General features: G+C 42.0%; 1 long non-coding RNA gene across 1 annotated transcript; it reads left to right on the plus strand.

Moving 5' to 3' along the window:
- Window positions 1-5,230: 5,230 nt before the first annotated feature.
- LOC309515384 lies at window positions 5,231-6,792 on the plus strand. Its single transcript, XR_014212444.1, has 2 exons — window positions 5,231-6,117; window positions 6,486-6,792. It is a non-coding gene; the product is annotated as an uncharacterized lncRNA (long non-coding RNA).
- The last annotated feature ends 412 nt before the right edge of the window (window positions 6,793-7,204 follow it).

Consider the following 7,204-nt stretch of genomic DNA (forward strand, 5'->3'; position numbering starts at 1 on the left):
GGCAGCCACATCTCCAGGTTTTTAATTTCTTGCCCCAAAAAGAGACAGGGAAGTGTCCGTGGACTGATGTTTGCCACCCTGGTGGGTTTTTGCTTAATGTCATCTTGGAGTGAACCTTTTGCATTTGCCTTCGAGTCTAGATTATGGGCATGTTTATATTGGATTGAGGAAGGCCCTTCCATCGCCCTTGGCTAATTCATGTAATTCTAGCAAACATTGCTAATCCTGGCAGTCAAGCACTCCGTGACTCCCGGCAAGCAATTTATTTCTTGCTGCCTCTCAGCTTTTGAGAGATTCTGCTTTCCCATCATTTTTTGCGTGCAAAAGAATTGGGGTGCTCCCATTTCATGTGGGCTTCTTAGGAAAGACAGGAGCGGTTATTCAGCCATACATGTACAGAATGAGCAGAGATGACAGGGCCTTAACTGTGTAATGGCAACAATGATCTTACCCAAGCAATTCCAAAACCCTGAAGCTGGTCTGGCTGGCTGATCTGTTTTTAATATGATAATGGGGAGAGGCCAGTGTTGGTGGCATAGTCTATATACAGGCCAAAAAAAAAAAAAAAGAGGAGGCTAGGAGTCAGCTTCACCTGCTGAACAGCAGCCTGAAGACAGAAAGCAGAGTGACTCCACCTGCTGCTGATGAGCCATCAAGGACTCAGAGGTGGAGGTGCTGATGAGAACCAGCTGGCTCCACCTTTCTTAAGCAAGGCTTCCAGCCTCCATCAGTTGATGGAAACAATGTGGTTCCTGGTCTAGCCTTGCTGCTTTTTGCTCCTCTTGGGTCATCGGATACCTTGACCCCTGGACTTTCTGACCACGTGAGCTGCTATAGGCCTGACCTTAGGACTGGACCTGACTTTGCTTACCGACTCTGCCTCCAGGCAAGTACCCTTTATTAAAAAAAATATTTTATTGGGGGGTTTTGTGTTACAAAGCAAACGGACAAACCGGGAACGGTATATCTGTTGTCTCCACTTTCAGTTTGTAGACTTTTTCACAGTTTCGTTTGGTGAGAGACCTTTTTGTCATAGACATCTTGCAGTTGGGTCAGGGTAGGGATAGTCTTTTGTTCCATTGCCTGTTCTTAGTTTAGGGAGGTTTGTGTCAGCATCACACGGATAGGTCCTTTGTGTATCTATTTTTTTTGATATTGTAAGAGGTTAAGAGTTCCCAGGCTGCTTCAGAGTAAGTGACTTATGAGTTCCTTATAGTGTTTGTGTGTGTTGCTCTCCTGGAAGATATTTAATAGGGCGAGTTCTTGAGTTGCTTCTATTACCTGTTTTGTTATTTTGGAAATTTCCTTCAGCACTGATATCCAGGAGGATTGGACTCTAGGGAGCTATGTGCCTATTGCAGTGCAGCCTTTCCAGCATTTAGATGAAGTTTCTGGCTGTGTCTGCTAGCTTTTGTGGTGTTAAGTACTATCTGTATATGTTTCAGGGTGAGTTCTCGATTTGAATGGTGGTTTAGACCATAGTGTAGGCCAGGCATATCCAACTTCCAAGAGATAGCAATCTACTCCCACTATAAATAAACTGGCTGTGATCTACCCATTGGATTGACCAGAGTAGTTGAGCTTTTTTTTGGTGAAGCTTCATCAAAGTTGTTGAGGAATGACCATTGGGTGTGGTTTAGTTCATGTCCTATGTCCTGCTCCCATTGGCTTTTAATTGTGGTAAGGTGGTCTGTAGTGTCTTGGAGTTGTATTTTATATATTGTAGAGGCCATCCCTTTAATGTGTCTCTCTGTTAGGAGTTTCTCAAAGCTAGCCAGTGGCTTGGTGGCTGCTGTTTTGGTTGCTGAGTGGTTTAGTAAGGCTTGTAGTTGGTTGTGGGTTAGCCCAGGGTATTGGAGTGTCCCCTAGTTTATCTTGTATTTCCTGTATTTTTATGCGGTTGTCATTTTTGTAAATGCTGGCTACCCTTCTGAGACCCTGCTGGTTGGCTGGCCTCACTCCACTGGGCTCTGCCGCAAAGGGCAGACTGAAGAAATTTGGACCATTTTAAAAATTATTTTCCTGTGGTCATTTACCTGTTTGTTAGCATTTTAATGTTAACTAGAAGGCAGACATAGAGAAAGAATCATGTCAATCTACCCTTGCACGCTTAGAAATGTGAAAGTTTTTTATTAAATACTTATTTTTATTAAAAATAAATATGTATTCCACCCTTCCTCTCAGAGAAGCCCATGGCAGCAAACAAGAAGTGACAAAGCATTAAATACATATTTTATTGTTGTTAGCTGCTCTGAGCCCGGCTTCGGCTGGGGAGGGGAGGATATAAATAATTGTTTTTATTTTATTATTAAAAATAATTCCCATACAGATGCTGCCTGGGAAAGATCTCTACTTTAAAAGGTTCATTGAATAAAGCATGTGCCTAAAATTGTTGCTTTTGAAGTGAACCATTACAGAAACAATAAGATTATGACCTAGTTTCTGTAAAGTTAATCATGACATAAGCCTCTTTCAAATGATTTGCTCGTGTCTTCAGTTAACTTAGGGGTGCACTTTTGTTTTGGTGCAAATGGGTAATTGAACCAAATGGGTTTGATCTGGTTCAGTTGTTCATTTGGCTAACAGCAAAGGCGCAAGAGGAATGGGGCCAAGTCTTCTTGGGACTCCCATGCAACTCTCATTTATGCCCATTCATTGCATTCAAAAAGAGGGAGGACTTGCTTTGTGTCAAGAGCTAAGCCAGCAGCAAGAGGAGCAGGCATTGTTATTTGGTCCTAGCAGCCACCATTTTGTATTCCACAGAATGCTTAGAAGCTGGATTGTTCCAGTACATTTTAAGGGGAACAAAATGGCCGCCACCATTGAGAACTGCCATTGTCTTCCCAAATGCCCAGGAACAACACTGTGTCTAGCCATTCTGAGGGAAAAATCAAAATGGCGGCTGCCAAACACAGCAGCACAAAACATCTTAAAAGGTGTTTACTGAGGGGGAAACGCCACCAAATTGATGCCTCAGAACAAAATAAATGGAAATGAGTAAAATCTGAAACAGCCTAGGCTTTCTACAGTGAAAACGTGGAGTCAGAGTGATTGAGGAAAAAATGAACATATTCTACAGCCCTATAATGACTCTGCGTCTGGGAGTGCAGGGCTCCCAAACATGCATACACTTCTGTGGATGTGGCCTTTTAAGACCACAGCAAATACGAGTATATCAAAGATTTGGAGGCTGCCATCACAGTACTTCCTCTCAGTCTATTATGTGTGCAGTAAAACTACCTGAAAAGGGATATACTTTCTGTTTGATTTAACTGGTGCAATATCTCTGAATATGAAAGGAAACCAGTTAAAACCTAGCCTCGTAACCATGATTCGAACCTTCCTCCGTCCCCTTGGCTTTCATTAATCATGATTCCCGCTAGCTTTTAGGAATTAACTGCAAAACAGTGAACTATATATAAAATGCAGCGCAAGGTTCGTGCACTTGACATTTCAGCAAGCTTATGCAGCAGTGAAAATGTCCACAAGCTGTAAAGCGGGAAATGTGCTGAGGTATATTATTAATAAATTTAGAAAGGTCGTGCACACAAGCCCTCAGGTCAGTAGGGGCAATCTATGTATCCACTGTGCAGTTGCAAAAATGGCTGACGAAGAATACTGATTTCACCCATTATTTGAGGTTCTTGTGGGATGCTAGAGGTCTGAAAGGATTGGACTAGGCTTGACTTCCAAAGATGGTTTTCTTTTTATATATATAACTTTTTTACTTGATTTTCAAAAACAAAGAAAAACAAAATGAAGGAATTAAGCTACATCAAAATGTCATACGCATTCACGTATCGAGATTACTCTGAATTTCTTGACTCCCCCCCCCATCCCATCCATGGGTCCTCTTAATTCTGTTTTCCTCTGCATATCAATACTTCTCCAAAATTTTCGTCTTCCTAAATTATCTGTAGTTTCTATTACCTTACAAGTGTATTTAAAATCCCGCTGATGTTTTGACCTGTTTGCAATGATTTTGTATATACATTATAAACATTTCCCCTTTAGGTTTCTTGTCATCCTGAACTTCCCAGTTAATTTTGCCATTTTGGCATAGTCCATCAGCTTGATTTGCCATTATTCTTTGGTCGGCGTTGTCTCTTCCTTCTATCTCTGTGCTAGCAGCAACTGAGCGGCCGTTGTAGCATAAACAATTTCATCTGATCTTTGGGGATCTTATTACCTATAATTCCTAGTAAAAAAAGCTTCTAGTTTTTTAAGAAAGGTTAATTTAAACATTTTTTTTCATTTCATTATATATCATTTCCCAGAATTTTTAAAATTACAATTCCACCACATATGATAAAAGGTACCCTCTTTTTCTTTGCATTTCCAGCATATATTGGTACTTGTTCTATACATTTTTGCTGGTTTTACTGGAGTTAAGTGCCACCAATACATCGTTTTCATATAGTTTTATTTCAATGAAGAACATGCCGTAAATTTCAGATCAGTTTTCCATAGCCTCTCCCAAAGATGATGGTTTTCAGTGTGTTTAGATGACTTGCCAACAGGGAGAATAATAATATGCAGGGCCAATTCGAGGTGTTTTGATGCCTGAGGCAAAAGGCAAGATGGCACCTCCACAAATGAATCTTATTTTGATGCTGGCAATAGGAGAATGTCCTCCAGGATAGCAGGATCGCTTAATGGGGGTATGTGGCAGGGCTATGGGGCATCGAACTCTCACCTCCAACAGAGGAGAATGGTCAGGCTCCCAAGAACAATATGTGAGGCTACTTACAGCCTTTTCCCAGCAGCTACCACCGGAGGTGACTGCCTCACTCTACCTAATGAGTAAACAAACCACCCCCTGTGTTGCAAAATGAATCAGCAATATCAAAAGCAACACGATGGCCAGCAACAATAACAATGTGAACAACTTCATGGAATAATTCAAAACATCAAAACTAACAAAACTGAAGTCTCTGAAAGTCCTTAAATGAATCACGGTGCCAGACTTTACCCGGCGGAGAGCAAGCTGTGAAGCTTTGTATATTCAGCAAGTGTCCAGTTCTGATGTCCAACTCTGAACTCTGCTGAACGGTGTTTCTGGATAACAACTACTGTTTCTTTGAATTCTTCATCAGCCAATTGATTCAACACTTGTAAGTAGAAAGATATGTAATTTCTTCATTAACTGAAAATAAAATATTCAAACAATGACCTGCAAATGCATAACAACTTCAAATTGCGTAGAAATGATAAACTGTAGCATTAAAAAGTTACATACCCAATCTTTTCTCGAATAGATATAATGAAAAATACTCTGGAACAGTGCTCATACAATTATGTAGTCACTGTTACTAACAACATTTTTTGAAAAATATATATAGCCAACCCCAGGTGATACTAATAACAGGGAGACACAATACAAAGTAACAGCAAAGATACAGATAATCAAATAAAACAATTGAGGTCTAATTCAGAGTTAAGTCCCCCTGGATGAATAGTTTTAAACATAAAAATAAAACTGGTTTCTTGCTGCCGTAACTTGCTCATAATCTTTTCTGATACCAATTGTCTTCTGATTCGCCCATAAAACTGTAAATAATAAATCCGTGTCTGAACGACACCTGAGACGACTGTCTCACTGTACCTAATGACAGAGCCGGCCCTCACTGTACAATAGCATGCACTTTCCCTGTCACCCCTGCTTTGTTTTCCTATCGGGATTTATTTGGGTTTGTGGCTGACTGGGTTGAGGGAGATCTGCTTGTAGTGTCAAATTCATATCCAGTATTAATGTAAAATTACAGGCAATCTATGCACATGTTTTAGAAACCGCATATTGCCATTTTGACCCAAAAGGTGGAGCAACTCATTGCGAAACATTTCACTTCTGAAGAACCACAGCCTGTCAGACTTATCCAAAAATTGCAAACAGGGAAAACTGATATTCTTGGAGCCTCTTTATTGGGATAATGCAGTTGCTGGTGGCCCTGTTGTTGGAGGGCATTTCGTACATGGGGCCCCTTACTATCAGGCTGTTTACTTGGTTAGGCAGCTGGGGGGAATCTGCTTCAACTAGCCCAAAGAATTGTTTTCCTCTCCCCTAATTCCTAAACCACTGCATTTGCCCCACAGAGGAAATTAGTTTGATATAAAGAGGTTAATAGTGGGACGTGGGTGGCGCTGTGGGTTAAACCACAGAGCCTAGGACTTGCCAATCAGAAGGTTGGCAGTTCGAATCCCCACAACGGGGTGAGCTCCCGTTGCTTGGTCCCTGCTCCTGCCAACCTAGCAGTTCAAAAGCATGTCAAAGTGCAAGTAGATAAATAGGTACCGCTCCAGCGGGAAGGTAAACGGCGTTTCCGTGCGCTGCTCTGGTTTGCCAGAAGTAGCTTAGTCATGCTGGCCACATGACCTGGAAGCTGTACGCCGGCTCCCTCGGCCAATAAAGCGAGATGAGCGCCGCAACCCCCGAGTCGGCCACGATTGGACCTAATGGTCAGGGGTCCCTTTACCTTTTTAAAGAGGTTAATATGCCCTCAGTTTCACCCGTATTGTGTCAAAAAGTGTGGATTATTAAAAAGCACTTAATCCTGTTAGAATTCCTGCTCTGTGATTGCAGTCATGTAATTTTTGTCTATCACATGACGGTGTATGTTTTGACTCCACAGAGTGGGGAGTGACAAAGACAGGATGTTTGTGTTACTGTGTTCCGTGAAGTGGGACTATTGTCCTTTGTTCTTTCTCTCTTTGCTGTCTGATGCTAGAGAGAGAGGGAGCCATGTTGCAGTGCTGTGTGTGTGTTTATATGTAAATAAAGTAGATTAGCCAAAATGCTGAGTTGTTGAGGTCTGTTACGCAAGCTGCAAAGACTCTGCGGATCCCTAAGTGTGCCGATGTCTGTTGGCATCGGTCGCTGTGATGCTCGGGCTGAATAAAGCTTTTGAAGCTCCCGAACAAAGGACCAGGAGGGAGAGAACATGCCAGTTGGGCATGTGTCTCTGCCAGGGTCCTACTCGAGTGTAGGACAATCTCCTGACAAATCCATCTCTGTCTGTCTTTACAATAAATACATTTTGGATTTACAGCATTCTGATGAGCACCCAGGGGTGACGTTGTGGGAAGCTTTCAAGAAGTGTAAATAACAGGAAGACAGGGTTGAGCTGTGAGGCTCAGCAAACCTGCTTGGCTGACTGGCTGAGCCACCCTGCCTTCGTCAGAAGACAGTGGCAGTTCAAAAAGAAAT

This window comes from Podarcis vaucheri (genome assembly GCF_965113315.1).
Source record: "Podarcis vaucheri genome assembly, chromosome: 12".
In the NCBI taxonomy this organism is placed as follows: Eukaryota; Metazoa; Chordata; class Lepidosauria; order Squamata; family Lacertidae; genus Podarcis; species Podarcis vaucheri.